At 45.3% G+C, this 17,953-nt stretch overlaps 1 protein-coding gene across 2 annotated transcripts in view; it reads right to left on the bottom strand.

Annotated features, from left to right (window-relative positions):
* The window catches only part of MAPK4 (mitogen-activated protein kinase 4), a 130,833-nt gene extending 113,679 nt beyond the window's left edge, over nt 1-17,154 (bottom strand). Inside the window, exon 1 of one of the 2 annotated variants that reach the window (XM_081942542.1) lies at nt 16,925-17,154. The gene's annotated coding sequence lies outside the window, so the exon portion shown is untranslated. Of the gene's footprint in view, nt 1-9,016; nt 9,131-16,924 lie in introns of those variants that run through there. The other variant, XM_081942543.1, reaches the window with a different exon arrangement.
* Nucleotides 17,155-17,953: the final 799 nt, after the last annotated feature.

The raw sequence follows: 17,953 nt of genomic DNA, 5'->3' as shown, positions 1-17,953 counted from the left end.
CCGGTCTCTGGGTGTTATGTGAATTTCGTTGTATGTGTAAATTGTGTATATACGTACAATGACAATAAAGTAAAGTAGACATATATGCGATATCAATCGTTATTGAAAAGTATACTATCTTCCATTATAATATCAATTATATAATGATAAAAATATTTGCTAATCCTTTTTTCTTTCTCATGTAGTCCATGTTTCACATAAATCCACTCCTCTAACCTCTTATCTGTCAGCTAACCATTTGTAGAAAAGTTCCCATGTCACAAAATATTCCGAATCTTCTTTTTCTTTGATTTTTAAAGTTAAACCTATCCATTTTTGCACATTCCAGGATTTGTTTTGTTTTATTTGATGATATTATCATCTGTAGGGATTTCTACGTTTTTCCAGTATTGTGTGTATACAATCCTGGCTACTGTTAGAATATGTAAAATTAAATATGTGTTACCTTTATTATAATTTCCTCCAAAGCATCTGGAATCAGAACAAGAAGCAACGGAAGGAAACTAATCAACGAGAGAAGCAATCTAAAACTAAAGAGAAATTTCCTAAGTTTCTCAGAGAAACAGAACAATTAATCAGTGGAACGGTTTATCTCCAGAAGCTGTGGATATTCCAGCACTGGAGACTTTTAAGAAGAGACGGGATACCCAATTGCCTGGAATGATATAGGGCAGAGGTGTGAAACTCGGTTTCATTGAGGGCTGCATCAGGGTTGTGTTTGACCCCCGGGGTAGGCGTGGCCAGCTTGACGTCACTCGTGTCGGGGGCACCTGTGGTGGTCCAAGTGCTCTGCCAGCAAAAACAGGCTCCTGAGCTCCGTTTTCGGCTGCCACAGCCTCCTGCAACCCTCTGCCGCACAGCCCTCCCGAGCTACGTTTTCACTGGCAGAAGCATCACAGGCCGGTCTTTTGTTGTTTCCAAGGAAGCCCCCGCAGTCCAGATCTAAGAACCCCGTGGGCCGGATCTGGTCCCTGGGCCTTGAGTTTGACACCCCTGGTATAAAGTCTCTTGCTTGAGCAGGGGGTTAGACTAGAAGACCTCCGAAGTCCCTTCCAACTCTGTTACCTGGGAGGAAGCACTAGCAAATTTGCTGGGACCTTTTTTTGAGCATGGGATTATACAATAAAACAAAAACGTAGAATCATTTCAAATGAAAACCAAACATAATAATAGAGAGGAGTGCACCACAGTGGGCCTCACTTAGGAAAGATTCTAATCTGACAGCAGCTCGGGGTTGTCTCCTATGAGAGACCAAGTCTATTGTTCTTAAATATATTAATATTTTTTTAAATGTGTTACCGTATAAAAGTGATTGTTTTCTGTTTAACGAGGTAACAATTGTGCTGACTTCAAAAATTCTTAACCAAGAAATCAATTAAAGTTCACAATTCTAGTTGTCCTATCAGGAAATACCAACTGAATAATACCAATCCAACTTCCTTTTTGGGACATAGAACAGCGATCAGATGATGGAACTGTAAAAGGTAAAGGTAAAGGTTCTCCTTGCACATATGTGCTAGTCATTCCTGACTCTAGGGGGCGGTGCTCATCTCCATTTCAAAGCCAAAGAGCCAGCGCTGTCTGAAGACGTCTCCGTGGTCATGTGGCCTGCATGACTAAATGCCGGAAGGCACACGGAATGCTGTTACCTTCCCACCAAAGGTGGTTCCTATTTTTCTACTTCCATTTTTACATGCTTTCGAACTGCTAGGTTGGCAGAAGCTGGGACAAGTAACGGGAGCTCATTCCGTTAGGCGGCGCTACGGATTCAAACGGCCGAGCTGCAGATCTTTCTGATTGACAAGCTCAGCATCTTAGCCACTGAGCCACCCCGTCCCTCTTGGATGGAACTGTAACAAGCTACAATTTACCTGTAATCTAGCCTGCCATTTATGCTTAGCATACTGAATGATCAGTCCATTGAGGTCTATTCGATAAACCACAATTCAACAGTTTAGCGTGTTTTGGAAATGCACCCCTTAATTAACATAACATTTGAGACTTTACACTTAAATGCAATAATCATATATCAATTATTAGTGCTTTCAAGTTTAGTAGGAGCTTTTGTGAAAGTGTTGTTCCTCACCAATGACCTTGCCAGGAGAAAAACATTCATTATTATTAATGACCATTTCCAAGCAAGTACACTAACATCAGTGACAGGGAAATAAACTGATTTATTTTTCCATTTCCCACACAGGAGGGCCTATCAATCTATTCTGTTATCCCAGAACCAGTCAGTTGAGACTACAAAGGAGGTTTAGGCTAAACATGTAGAGGAATTTCCTAACTATGAACTGTCAGCCAGTGGAACAGGCTGCCACATGAAATGGAGCATTCTCGTTCATTGCTAGTCTTTAATCAGAAGCTGGACAGTACTACTTTTTTTAAAAAATTAGATTTCTAGACCGCCCCCTCTCCCCGAAGGAACTCGGGGCGGTGTACAGGTATAAATTTAAAAAACCATACAAACAATAGTATACATAGCTAAAATTAGATTAAATTAAATACTTCTCTCACCATGTTACTGAATACAACTCCCAACAGCCCTAGAAAGCCCAGCCAATGGTGAGGCATGCTGGGAGAAGTAGTTCAGCAGCAGCAGCTAAAAATCCACAGGTCAACTGTTCTTGTTTAAAAGACACACTTGCTTTAAACTATGCGCCTGTCGTTTCAAATGTGAAGACCCTTAACGTCAATAACCAGCTTTCAAATGAGATCTGCTCATAATCTGACATCCAGATCTGGTTCATAGATTGTGTAACAAGTCAGATTTCTTTAAATAGCATCTCTAAATAACACGACTGCTTTAAGCAGAATAACAGCATTGAAAGAGAGTCCTCCAGTCAGAGGTGGCGTTCAACCAGTTCTGATAGGCTCTGGAGAACCGGTAGTGGAAATTTTGAGTAGTTCGGAGAACCGGCAAATAGGCTGGCCCCGCCCCTGTTGCCTCCCTGCTGATCTTCTTTTGTTGCCCTGAACAGGAGAACGAAGCTGGAAAGCAGGTTAGTGGGGTGGAGAGGGAATGGGGATTTTTCAGTATCCTTCCCCTGCCATGCCCACCAAGCCACGCCCACACTCACCAAGCCACGCCCACAGAACTGGTAATACAAAATTTTGAATCCCACCACTGCTTCTAATCCAATCCTCTGCTCAAGCTAGAGACTCCATTCCATTTCAGCCAAATGATTGTCCAATCTCTTCTTAAGACCCTCCAGTGTTGGAGCAGCCAAAACGTCTGGAGGCAAGTCGCTCCACTGATTAATGTCAGTAAATGTTTATTTAATTTTAGATTGGATCTCTTCTTGATTAATTTCCATCCATTGCATTTTGTTCTGCCTTCAGGTGCTTTGGAGAATAAGTTGCCCCTCTCCTCTTTGTGTGGCAGCCTCTCAAATATTAGAAGACTGCTATCAGGTCACCCTTATCAGTGGTGGGATTCAGCCAGTTGGCACCTCTTCGGGAGAACTGGTTGGTAACTTTCTAAGCAGTTCGGAGAACTGGTTGTTGGAAGAAATCTCCTTTTGTTTATTCCCACTTTACAGGGCTAATCCTGTAAGGAAGGCAGGAAGGAAACATTCTGGTATTGTTTCTAGCCTGATCTTTATTGCCCTGCTTTCAGAAACTGCCTCTTCCATTAACCCTTATTACATTGTAACAGCTAAGGCGATGCGCCCATCGATGTGTGTGATGTTGAGTTGGCCACACCCACACGGTCACATGACCACCAAGCCACGCCTACGCAGCTGGTCATTAGGGCAGAGAACCAGTTGTTAAATTATTTGAAGCCCACCACTGCCCTAAGTCCTTCTTTTCATTAGACAACGTCTGTTCCAGCCACCGTTCTTCATCTGTTTTAGCCTCCAGTCTGCTAATTATCTTTGTTGCTTTTCTCTATACTCTTTTCTAGAGACTCAACATCTGGAGAAGGCCAGATAATTCTAATCTTCACAGATGTCATAGAATTGTGAACTTCTAGGTACAGATTCTCATTACTTCAGCTATTCTTTTAGGGCTTAACACCAATTGATATCTCGGAGCAATTTAGTGTTGTTACCGTGTTACTTCATTACTTTAAAGCAAGGGTCTTCAACCTTGGCAACTTGAAGCCTGGCGGACTTCAACTCCCAGAATTCCCCCGCCAGCTGGCGGGGGAATTCTGGGACTTGAAGTCCGCCAGGCTTCAAGTTGCCAAGGTTGAAGACCCTTGCTTTAAACAGCTGTCCAATAAGTTGCATGCAGTGAACAGACTGCACCTTATCAATAGTTAGTTCTTGCTTAACAGCTGCCATCTTTAAACTAAAACCAAACTTTGAATTAAATTGCCCTCTTTTAAACTAAATTTGTTTATCAGTGGTTGCATAACTTCTGTAGATGCTACATACCAACGGTGTCAAACTCAAAGCCCACAGGCTGGATCCAGCCTGCAAGGTGCTTAGATCTGGCCCATGGGGCTGCCCCGGAAACAGTGAAGGACCGGCCTCTACCAGTGAAAACAGAGCTCGCGAGAACCATGGGTGCCTCCCGCCAAGCTCCATTTTCACTGGCACAGGGTTGCAGGAGGCCGTCCCAGCCGAAAACAGAGCTAAGGAGCCCGTTTTCACTGGCAGAGCACTCAAGCCACCTCAGATGCCCCCCATAATACAAGTGATATCAAGCTGGCCACCCCCACCCCCCGAGGTCAAACACAATCCTGATGAGGCCCTGAATGAAATTGAATTTGACACCCCTATTATCTGCTAGATAATAAGCAAGTAATAAATAAACAAACCAGCCTTCTTTAGGACTTTAGGACTGAAGCTATAACGGCACTGAAAAAATAATCTTACAACTGGTCCTCAAACTTACAACCATCACAATGTCTCCATAGTCATGTGATTGAAATTCAGGCGGTTGCAACTGGTAGGCTTTTTATAGGCAATCCTCAGCTGACAACCATTTGCTTAGCAGCCCTGGAAGCTGCAGTGGCACTGAAAAAAAGTGACTTTGACCATTCTTCACACTTACGACCGTCATCCTCCCGAGACATGTGAACAAAATTCAGGCACCGGTAACTGGCATGTATTTATGACGGTTGCAGCATCCTGGGGTCATGTGAACATTATTTGCAACCTTCCCAGGAAGCGTCTGACAAGCAAAACGGAAGGGGTAAGCTGAATTCATTTAACAACCACCTGGCTGTCAATCAAAGACTACCTGTATGATGTTTCAGCATCCCACCGTCACTAATCACCATTTGTGATCTTTGCAACTGGCTTCCCCAAGCAGAGTCTTTTGCCCCTGTGAAATCTCTGAGTCATTGAGTCACGGAGTTGCCAGTCCCAATTGTCATTGTTAAGCAAAGATTACTTCTCCCCGTCAGTGGTGGGATTAATTTTTTTTACTACCGGTTCTGTGGGCATGGTGTGGCTTGGTGGACATGGCAGGGTGAGGATATTACAAAATCACCATTCCCTCCCCACTCCAGGGCAAGGATACTGCAAACTCCCAATTCCCTCCCCACTCCAGGGCAAGGATACTGCAAACTCCCCATTCCCTCCCCACTCCAGGGGAAGGATACTGCAAACTCCCCATTCCCTCCCCACTCCAGGGGAAGGATACTGCAAACTCCCCATTCCCTCCTCACTCCAGGGCAAGGATACTGTAAAATCCCCATTCCCTCCCCACTCCAGGGCAAGGATATTATAAAATTTCCATTTCCATCCCATCCTACTAACCTGCTTTCTGAAGAACAGAAAGAAGACCCAGCCGATAAACTGGGAGGCCGATAAGCTGGGACTCGGGAGGCAGCAAATAGATGGGGGCAGAGCCAGCCAGAGGAGGTATTTGCCAGTTCTCCGAACTACTCAAAATTTCTGCTACCGGTTTGCCAGAACCAGTCAGAACTGGCTGAATACCACCTCTGCTCGCCATGCAAAGGCAGCCTACAGATGGGACACTGGGTGCCAGCGAAGGCGTTTCGGTTTTTATAGCATCCTCTCTTCATCCCACACAGCCCAGCATCCATTACGCAGGGACTCACACAGTAAACAAAGCACTGATAATTCTTGCCACCAATTGGGGAGGAATGACGTTCGTTTGCATCACAGCAAAACTCATTCATACAAAAGCTCTTCGCCAACAGACCTTAATGGAACAGAAATGTCTCTTCCTACAAGGGAATGTGGGCGTACAAAGAACAGAGGGCTTTGAAGTTTAATTCCACTGTTGGATTACTTGTTAACTACCTTTTTTTAATGCAGCAGATAGAGGACAGATCAGTTGGTTGCAAACAGATTTGTAGAAATTTAGAAATTGTGGCCCTCTCTTGCAGGGGAGGGTGGAACCTATTATTACTGTAATACATCTATCAGTATTCAAATAGGCGAGGAAAACAGGAATACATGTTTTTGCCTTTTGCTTTTTTTAATGCACATTTTTAAATGCTCTGTGTAGTTTTCTTTTATCTTTGTATTATTATTTTTTTGGCCTTTTATTTTTCTGAATAAAATATAGGTCGTCCTTGACTTACAACAGTTGTTTACTGACCACGCAAAGTTACAACAGCACCGAAAAAGTGACTTGTGACCGTTTTTCACCATTGTTCTGCCTTCAGGTGCTTTGGAGAATAAGTTGCCACTCTCCTTTTTGTGGCAGCCTCTCAAATATTGGGACACTGTTATCAGGTCACCCTATCAGTGGTGGGATTCAGTCGGTTCGCACCTATTCGGGTGAACCAGGTGTTAACTTTCTAAGCAGTTTGGAGAACCGGTTGTTGGAAGAAATCTCCTTTTGGTTTTTTCCCCACTTTCCAGGGCTAATCCTGTAAGGGAGGCAGGAAGGAAACATTCTGGTGTTGTATCTAGCCTGATCTTTATTGCCCTGCTTTCAGAAACTGCCTCTCCGGTTAACCCTTGCTACATTGTAACACTTAGGTGACGCGCCCATCGACGTGCATGATGTTGAGTTGTCCAGGCCCACACGGTAAGGCCTTCTTTTCATTAAACAATGCCAGTTCCTGCAACCGCTCTTCACCTGTTTTAGCCTCCAGTCTGCTAATCATCTTTGTTGCTTTTCTCTATAATCTTTTCTAGAGTCACAACATCTGGAGGCCAGATAATTCTAATCTTCACAGTTGTCATAGAATTGTGAACGTCTAGGTACAGATTCTCATTACTTCAGCTATTACAATACAATACAATAGCAGAGTTGGAAGGGGCCTTGGAGGTCTTCTAGTCCAACCCCCTGCCTAGGCAGGAAACCCTATACCATTTCAGACAAATGGCTATCCAACATCTTCTTAAAGACTTCCAGTGTTGGGGCATTCACAACTTCTGGAGGCAAGCTGTTCCACTGATTAATTGTTCTAACTGTCAGGAAATTTCTCCTCAGTTCTAAGTTGCTTCTCTCTTTGATTAGTTTCCACCCATTGCTTCTTGTTCTACCCTCAGGTGCCTTGGAGAATAGTTTGACTCCCTCTTCTTTGTGGCAACCTCTGAGATATTGGAACACTGCTATCATGTCTCCCCTAGTCCTTCTTCTATTCTTTTACGGCTTATCACCAATTGATATCTCACAGCAATTTAGTTTTGTTACCGTGTTGCTTTATTACTTTGAAGCAAGGGGTCTCCAACCTTGGCAACTTGAAGCCTGGCGGACTTCAACTCCCAGAATTCCCCGGACACCTGTTTTTCAGACTTACGACCATTGCCTCAATCTCCATGGTCACATGATCAAAATTCAGACTCTTGAAACCTGACTCATATTTATGACGGTTGCAGTATCCTGGGGGGGGGGGCACGTGATCCTCTTTTGCGACCTGCTGACAAGCAAAGTCAATAGGGAAGCCAGATTCACTTAACAACCACCTTACTAACTTAACACCTGCAGTGATTCACTTCACAATCACTTGAAAGGTCATAAAACAGGGCAAAACTCATTTAACAAATGTCTCGCTTAGCGACAAAAGTTTTGGGTCGTAAATCAAGGATTACCTGTAAAACCGTACGCAAATAGGCATCGATGCAAAAGAAATACTTCTTCCCAGAAGGGAAAGTGGATGCACAAAGAAGCATTTGGTAAAGGCTGGCTCCAGACTTCTAAACGTTTGGAGCAGTGACGTGCGGTGAGGTTTACGGCTGGTGAGGCTGGTGACGTCATCAGGAAGGCGGGGAATGCCTCAGCCTCAAGCACACGTGATCCCATTCCCCACCTTCCTGAGCGCGCTTCACCGGCTCGCGTTCCGTGATCCCCAACAGCAGCTGCTTTTCTGTGCGTCTGGAGTTTAGGACATCCGGCTATCTACCTAAACGCCAGACGCACAGAAAAGCACTGAACAGCACTTTTCCTCCAAGCCACTTCGTCTTGATGACGTCGCCAACGTCGCTGCTGGGCGCGGCCGGACGGAGGTAACCAGAGTGGCCCCGAGGGGTCCGGGCAGACGAAAGAGCGAGCGAGCGAGCGATGGAGGATCAGGCAGCCTGATCCTCGGTCGCTCGTCCGCCAGACTGCCTCGGCGCCACTCTCGCTACCTCCGTCCATCCGCGCATGGCAGCTGCGGCGACGTCATCAAGCCCCTGCCACTTCTGGACGTCTATTGCAGTCGCGAGGAGCATGCAAAGTACAGCGGAGGCAGGAAGGTTATTGGCGCTTCCGAGAACCCTCGTGCCTCCGCCGGTTGCCCAACTGGCACCGCCCCGTGCGCGCTCCTCCTCCTCCCTCCTCTTCCTCTTATATATATGAAACTCCCTTGTGGATATTATTATTATATATTATTATTTCATGATGAGAGGTGAGGCTCTGCCTCCCCTGCCTCCAATGACCGCACGTCCCTGGTTTGGAGGGATAGCAAACGAAAAGCAAATTAAAAGCAAATACGTTGCAAGGGAAATATGATCCAGTCATATTTACGTGGGAGGCCAGCAGGAGAGCAGTTTGGAAAGAAATGCAAGAGATAACACTACAAACCCGAGATAATTCCTTGAAAAATTGGCAGGGAGAAAAAAGGAAGACCCCTTTATAAAGAGGCAAGACTCACCTGGTCCTCTGTCCTGATTCTGACAGCTGCCGGAAAGGTAGCTCTTGCGAAGGCCTGCAAGGAAGACAGGAGGACAATGGCTGTCTCTGCATGTGAAGGTTGCACAGACGTCTTGTGATCTAAGATGCCCTCAACTGACCTTTCCTCGGTGAATTTTTACACTCTTCCTTCAAAGCTATCAAAAGCAGTGATTCCCACCTTCTGGCCGGACGTGCCAAAAGCTCACTAAACATTATTTGAGGGAAAGAAAACCTTTGCCCACATCCTGAATGTGCAATCCATCGATATCATGACACAATAGCATAATTCCATCCTTCAGTTTTCTTTATGTGCAAATTCAGCACTTCACTTTCCTTTTTTCTCTCTCATTCAGTGCTGTTATTCTAATGCAGGGGTGTCAAACGCAATTTCATGGAGGACCACATCCAAGTTGTGTTTGACGTCGGAGGGCCAGAGAGGGGGTGTGGCGTGTGGCCATGGTGGGCGTGGATGGACTCATGTTGGGGCACCTGTGGTGGCCAAGTACTAAGGGAGGACTTCCCTGAGAACCTCCCTCACTCTCATTATAATCTTCCTTCCTTCTCTTCTTTTTCCTTCCCTCTTCATTCTCTTTTCTTCTTCCTTCCCCTCTTTCCTTATTTTTCCTTCCTTGCTCTCTACCCATCTTCCCATCTTTTTCTTTTGTCTTTCCTCTTTCTCCTTTCCTGTCCCTTCTTGCATGCTCAAATGCAAAAGGGGAAACATGCTTTATTTTTAATTTGTTTTGATTGCTTTCTGCCAGCAAAAACAGAGTCCATTATCGCTAGCAGAGGCACCGTGGGACAGTTCTTTGCTGTTTCCAGGCCGGCCCCGCGGGCCGTATCTAAGCTCCAGCTCGCGGGCCTTGAGTTTGACACCCTGTTCCAGTGCTACTGAGAAGATATACCTAGTTAGAAGGCTGTTTCTATGATGCTCAAAGTAATTTCCTTCCGTGGTTGCATTCACACAACACCAATACAGATCGTGTTTAGTGACCATTCAAAGTTATAACAGCAGTGGGGGGAAAAAATCAGTCCTTGCACTTACAACCGTGGTAGCACACATACCCCCAGCACAGTCACATGATCAAACTTTGGGGCGCTTGGCAACTTGTATTTACAAAGTTTTGGGGTCATGTGATCGCCATTGGCAACCTCTTCCCACAAGCAAAGTCAATGGGGGAAGCCATATTCGCTTAACAACAGCCTGATTCGCTTAACAACTGCAGGGATTTGCTTAACAACTGCAGGGATTTGCTTAATAACCTTAGCAACAAAAGTCATAAAATTGGGCATGACTTACTGAACAACGGCCTTGCTTAACAACAGAAATAGTAACCCAATGGTGGTTGTACGTCAAGGGCCACCTATAATATGTAGGCTTGCTTCTTTGCCCGTCAGCCTGAGATGTGAATGCCGCTTGGAAAGTCACTCCTACTAACTCAAATGCCTTGTTTGCTTCAGGGAATTAAAAATCTTGCTGGAAATGCTATGGATGAACCAAAACTTCCCACTCCCTTTTTTAACTACCGTGTTTCCCCGAAAATAAGACAGGGTCTTATTTTCTTTTGACCCACAAAATATGGCTTGGGCCTTACTATCAGGGGAGGGCTTATTGTTTTGGGGTTGCTGGGCACCTGCTCCCTTGCAAGCAGGCACCCGAAGGTGGGCACAGCCTCAGGGGTGAAGCAACCATGAGGTGACCACGCTTACGAGTAGCCGCCCGGCAAACCCGCTCTCCAGCCGGGCAGAGCACCATTCACTGACCTAGGAATGGTAGTCAAACCATCAGTCCCTGGAGCCTTAGCTAATTTAAGTTGATTTATAAGTTGATTTAAGGTGACCACGCTCATGAGCAGCCATCCGGCAAACCCTCTCTCCAGCCTGGCAGAGCGCCATTCACTGACCTAGGGGGTATCCCTCAGGTGCCAAGCCACATGGCGCTGTGCCCGCCCCCCAGCTCCCGCGGCTTGGCACATTCGGGATACCCCCTAGGTCAGTGCATGGAGCTCTGCCCGCTGGAGAGGATAGTTGCGCGAGCGCCTGTTCTGCCCCCAGCTCGCTTGCCTCCCAGCTTCACCATGCCCTGGCTCAGCTCTCCCTGCATGGCCAGGGCACCACCGCAGCTTTCGCTGCTGCCACCGCGCTTCGAGCATAACTTATTCTCCGGCTTCCAAACTCCGGAACTCGGCTTCCAATTCTTCCAGCAACGGCTGCTCTAGGAGTGCGCTCTATGGTTGTGGGCCAGCTGCCATATGGCCCACAACAATAGAGCACACTCCTAGAGCGGCCGCTGTTGGAAGAATCGGAAGCAGAGTTCCAGAGCTTGGAAACCGGAGAAGGCGGCCCCGGCACCCTGGCCCTGCAGGGAGAGCTGAGCCAGGGCATGGTGAGGCTGGGAGGCATGCAAGGTGGGGGCAGAACAGGCACTCATGCAACCACCCCCTCCAGCCGGGCAGAGCTCCATGCACTGACCTAGGGGGTATCCCGAATGTGCCAAGCCGCGGGAGCTGGGGGGCGGGCACAGCGCCATGTGGCTTGGCACCTGAGGGATACCCCCTAGGTCAGTGAATGGCGCTCTGCCAGGCTGGAGAGAGGGTTTGCCGGATGGCTGCTCATGAGCGTGGTCACCTTAAATCAACTTATAAATCAACTTAAATTAGCTAAGGCTCCAGGGACTGATGGTTTGACTGCAATGTATTATAAAACTTTACAACTGGAAATGATTGAATATCTTACATAACTATTTTGTAATATACAACAAGGAGGTAAAATACCTCCCTCATGGAAAGCGGCTTTTATCTCATTGATACCTAAAGATAAAGAGGGCCCTAAGAAACCAGAGGATTACAGGCCGATATCTCTTCTGAACACAGATTATAAAATATTTGCTAAGGTACTAGCCAACAGATTGATGCCGGTTATTCAAGAGATTATTCATCATGATCAAGCAGGATTTATTGAAGGCAGACATATGAAGGAGAATGTAAGGCAACTCATAGATTTAATTGACTATCTTGATAAGAATAAGCAGATCTCTGCAGTGCTGGTTTTCTTGGATGCAGAGAAGGCCTTCGATCGAGTGAATTGGAACTTTCTAACCAAGACTTTGGAAAAGATGGATATGGGACCACGATTGCGGCAGGCGATTGGAGCAATTTATCAGCAACAAAATGCACAACTTATTATTAATGGAAATTTGTCAACAACTTTCGAGATACAAAAAGGCACAAGACAAGGTTGCCCATTATCCCCATTGTTATTTATTTTAACTTTGGAAGTCTTGTTGAACGCAATTCGGGACTCAAAATCCTTAGATGGCATAGCTATCAGGCAAAAGGAATACAGAACTAGAGCATTCGCCGATGATCTGGTTGTTACCCTTTCACATCCTTTGAAATCAATAATCCAGATGAAAAATATCATAGTAGAATTTGGCATGGTGTCTGGGTTTAGACTAAATCAAAACAAAACGAAAATGATGGTTAAAAACATGACAGAGACTCAAAGAAAGAGACTTGTAAGTTTAGCAGGTTTTGAAATAGTTTCTAAAGTTAAATATTTAGGAATACAAATTTCAGAATCAAATACAAAACTTTTCTTAAATAACTATGAAGTGTTGTGGCAAAAGATACAGAAAGATCTTGAAGCATGGAAAAAGTTACAATTGTCTTTGCTTGGAAGGATCTCAGCAATTAAAATGAACATTCTACCTAGATTTATCTTTCTATTCCAGATGATTCCGGTGCTTAAATCAGATAAAACCTTGTTAAATTGGCAAACAACATTAAATAAATTTGTTTGGAAGGAGAAAAAACCGAGAGTAAAGATGAAGATTATGCAAGATACACGTGAAAGAGGCGGCCTCAGACTCCCAAACCTTCAATTGTATTATGAAGCTGCGGTACTAACACATGTAGCAGATTGGTTTGGGAAAACAAAAATGGAATTGCTGAATATAGAAGGCCATGATCTTGTTCTGGGATGGCATGCATATCTTTTTTATGAAGACAGTGTGGATAAAGTGTTTAACAACCATCTTCTCCGAAGTGCCTTGATGAGAATATGGAAGAAGCACTGGCCCAATTGGGATTATAAAATACCGCTTTGGTTGGATCTTGCAGACACCATGGGGATTATGAATATTAAGTCACTCGGGGGTTGTTTATATAAAGATGTGCTTATCGCTGATGGGGGCGAATGGAAGTTAAAAACTGTGGAACAGCTGTTGGAAGAAGGAATTACTTTAAACTGGTTACATTACATACAGCTACAGAAGAGATGGGAAGAAGATCGCAGGGTCGGTTTTATGGATAAAGAAGTGGAACTGATTAAGCAGATAAAAGAGATTGGCCCAAAACAAGTTAAAAGAATATATAATGTACTGTTAGAAAGAGACTCAGAAAGTGAATTGGTTAAGGATTGTATGATTAAATGGGCTCAGAATTTTGGTGAAGTGGTTATGTTGGAAACGTGGGAAAAAATATGGGTTCAGAATGTTAAATTTACACAGTCACAGAATTTAAGGGAGAATTTTTATAAAATGTTTTACAGATGGTATTTAGATCCTAAAAAATTATCATGCATGTACCCAAATGTTCAACCAAAATGTTGGAGATGCGGGTGTCTAGATGCTACCTTTTTTCATGTATGGTGGACTTGTAACAAGGTTAAAGCTTTTTGGATAAAAATATGGTGGGTTATGCAGAATGTATTTAAGAAAAGAATACAATTCACCCCGCAAATGTTTTTATTGGGTATAGCTAAGGATTTTACCAAAGGGGAAACAAAATTGGCCTTGTATATGGTCACAGCAGCTAGGTTGTTGATTGCGCAACATTGGGAAAAAGATTTTTTACCGACAATTGATCAATGGATTCAGAAGGTGGCGGGGTTCGCCGAAATGGCAAAAATTTCAGCTTTCTTAAAAGCTCAGAAACAGGAGGATTACACACAGGAATGGGCAAAATGGATTGATTATATACAGAATAAATACCAGACTAGGAGTTATTATGTAGCCTTTAGGTAAGAATGTTTAGACTGATAGATGATCAGAGTAAATAGTATATGGGATGTTTGGAATTGTTAGAGTGGTATACAGCGGAAGTCAGGGGGGTGGGTTTGTGTGGGAGGTGGGGGAGGGTTAGGGTGGAGGGCGGGGCAATATATATGTATGAATAAATTAGAAGATGGGATTAACGAAACATTGTTATTCTAGGAGAAATTTATATTAAGAGTTATAGATGTTAAATTAGCTTAGAAAATGGGATCAATGTGTTATTATTAATCTAAGAGAAATTTATATTGTGTTTGTTGGGAGGAGAGGGGTTACGAGTAATTTACTTTAAGACGGGGGGAGGGGAGGGGGCAAAGTATTTGGTATAATATTTGAATGTGAATTTTTGCGGGGGGGTTGGGGGGGTATAGCATTTGTATGAGATTTACATTGTATGGCGGGGGGGGTGAAAAGGGGGAAAATCTGTTTGTACAAAACTCTTTTAATAAAAAAAGAAGAAGAAGGCTGTGAAAATATTTGCAAACCCCTCACATCCTGGACATAAACTAAAACAATTCTTGTTTTCATTCTAATTGTTTAAACAATTCTTGTTTAAACAATTAAAACTCCTACCCTCAAAACAATGCTATAGAACACTGCACACCAGAACAACTAGACACAAAGACAGTTTTTTCCCAAACGCCATCACTCTACTAAACAAATAATTCCATCAACACTGTCAAACTACTTACTAAGTCTGCACTACTATTAACCTTCTCATTGTTCCTATCATCTCCTCCCACTTATGACTGTATGACTGTAACTTTGTTGCTGGTATCCTTCCAATTTATATTGATAGTTTCCTAATCTGATTTGATTGCTTATTTGTACCTTATGACTATCATTAAGTGTTGTACCTTATGATTCATGATGAATGTATCTTTTCTTTTATGTACACTGAGAGCATATGCACCAAAGACAAATTCCTTGTGTGTCCAATCATACTTGGCCAATAAATAATTCTATTCTATTCTATTCTATTCTTTACATATAGATAGAATGTCTCATTCTTTGCATTTAGTGTCCTTAAGATAGAGCTTCCAAGCTGAGGTCAGTTCTAGAAATGTACATAGGTAGCTCCTTGAAATTTTATTGCAATAGAACAGAACCATTTGCTAATACCTGGTCTAGTAATTAAGGCTCCGGAGTAGAAAAGAAGAGACCAGGAATTTCAGACTTATCTTAGATACAAAAGCCAGGTGGGTGATTTTTGGCCAGTTACTCTCTCTCAGTCCAACACACACACCCAGGATTGTTGCTGTGGGGCAAATAGGAGGAGGAAGGTATATTCACTGCCTTGAATTTTTTAATAAAAATAATACAAACAAGATACAAATAAAAAACAATTACTTTCTTCATCTTTTCTTCTTAATTTAAGCAGACGATTCCCTAACCCTTGTAAACTCCACTCATCACTCTAGATTCTAGGAGAGTATTTAACTGAGGTTAGGAGCAGCATTTTTTAATGATTAATATTAAAAGAGAATTAGGAGAGGGAGATGCAATCAGACAGAAGTAGCATTCAGTTTTAGATATCTAATGAACCTTGGATCCACTCCCAGCATCTCCGCTCTTTCCCAGCAGCTGCTCCAGTGCTCAGCTCAGCACCAGGAACAGCTGATGCCCTCTGTGTCGGGGCTCCCCCATCAGCCACACTGCCAATTCCCAAACCAAGGCAAAATTACACCCGGAAAGACGCTGCGGCGCTCATGTTAACACAATGCAACACAATACTGTAGAATGTCAAAAGGAAAAGGGTCTCTTTTGCTTGAGCAAGGTTTGTTTGTGGAATAAGCCGGGTTCCCATCTCAGCTTCATTCACAAACCAGCAGCTTTGTGCAGACTTGAGAGCCAAGCTGAGTGGGGCTTCTTGAGTTTTGGGGTGACTTAATTTAAAAGGGGATGCGATGGCTCAGTGGCTAAGACGCTGAGCTTGTCGATCAGAAAAGTCAGCAGTTTGGCGGTTCGAATCCCTAGTGCCACATAACAGAGTGAGCTCCCATTACTTGTCCCAGCTTCTGCCAAACTAGCAGTTCGAAAGCAGGTAAAAATGCAAGTAGAAAAAACAGGAACCACCTTTGGTGGGAAGGTAACACCAAGCACTTCAGCATTTAGTTATCTGGCCACATGACCACGGAGATGTCTTCGGACAGCACTGGCTCTTTGGCTTTGAAACGGAGATGAGCAGCGCCCCCTAGAGTCAGGAACCCTAGCACACATTTGCAGGGGAACCTTTACCTTTAATTTTTTTTAAAATCTGGGTTTATGCCTGCCCTGACTTAGCCAAATGGGGGAGGGGAAACCTGGTTATGGCCTCTGGTTACCCGGGTCATTCATTCTGGGCACGTCTGAAGGGGGACGGGGGGGGGGTTGCTTCAATCCCTTTCTGAATAAACCAGGATCGGATCCAGACTGGATTGTTCCCAGAACCCGGGAGGAGGGGGGGGCGGCGGCGCGGGGCGAGTAAATCTCTTTCGGAATAAACCAGCAATCGGATCGGGACTGGGTTGCTCCCAGAACCGGCCTCAGATCCACAGCTCTGCCCTTTCTTCTCCGGCCATGCCCCTGCCCGGAGCCCGCCCTCCGATGGGGATGCCTGGCGGCTCATCCCTGTTCGTGGGAAGGCTGGAAGACTTGCGGGGACGCCTCGTGGAAGCGGAGAGCGAGAGAGCCCGGGAGGCAGGCAGGCTCCCTTGCATCCTCCCGCGTCCTGCGTGGGCGCCTTTCTTTCTTTCTTCCTTCCTTCCTTCCTTCCTTTCGATACCCGGGACGCTTTCCTACCCCTCTGGGGCTCTGCCTTGCAACTCCTCCGGGGAGAAAGAAGAGGCTACTCACCGCCCAGGACCCAGCCTTTTGCCCGCCGGGGCGTCCAGCGAGAGCTGGTCGGCTCCTCTCTTGTTCTGCCCCGCCGGCCCGCCTGGCTGAAGAAGATGCTGAGGGAAACCTCAAGCGGGCATCGGACCACTAGGCGGGCCGTCCTGCTGCCTCCTGGCCCCGCAGACAGAGAGAGCCGCGCCGGGTGCCGAGGGGAGCCCAGCAGCCCCCCCTCCCTCCCTCCCCGTGTGGGGACCCGTCGCTGCCTCTTCCAGTGCAAAACTCACTGCAGCAGCAGCAGCAGCAACAACAGAACGCCTCCCGGTGCCCGGCCCACCTGCATGACGTCATGGGAGGCCTGTCAATCATTGGACAGCCACCTGCTGTTAGCGCGGGCTGGTTGCAACCGGGGTGGAGGGCGGGGGCGATCAAGGGGGGGGGGGCAGAAGAGAACGGCTAGGGGCTGAATAGAATAACAGCGTTGGGAGGCACCTTGGAAGTCATCTAGTCCGACAACCTGCCCAAGCAAGAGACCCTATCATATCTGACAGATGGCTGTCCAATTAAATAACAGAGTTGGAAGGGATCTAGGAGGTCATCTAGTCCAACCCCTTGCTGAGGCAGGAAAGCTTCCAATGATGAAGCTCCCACAACTTCCGAAGGCAACTTCTGTTCCATTGGTTGAATGTTCTCGCTGTCAGAAAATTCCTCCTTATTTCCAGGTTGAGTCTCTCCTTCTTCAGTTTCCATTCCTTTATTTCCATCTATTGTTCCTTGTCTGGCCTTCGGGTGCCTTGGAAAATAGGTTGACCCCCTCCTCTCTGTGGCAGCTTCTCAAATATTGGAAGACTGCTATCATGTCTCCCCTGGTCCTTCTCTCCACTAGACTAGCCATGTCCAGTTCCTGCAACCATTCATTGTATGTTTTAGCCTCCAGTCTCCTAATCATCCTGGTTGCTCTTCTCTGCACTTTTTTAAGAGTCTCAACATCTTTTTTATAGTACGGTGACCAAAACTGGATGCAGCAGTCTAGGTGTGGTCTTACTAAAG

Source organism: Natrix helvetica (assembly GCF_964273705.1).
Source record: "Natrix helvetica genome assembly, chromosome: 2".
Classification (NCBI taxonomy): domain Eukaryota; kingdom Metazoa; phylum Chordata; class Lepidosauria; order Squamata; family Natricidae; genus Natrix; species Natrix helvetica.
This window is presented reverse-complemented; position numbering and strand designations above follow the sequence as displayed.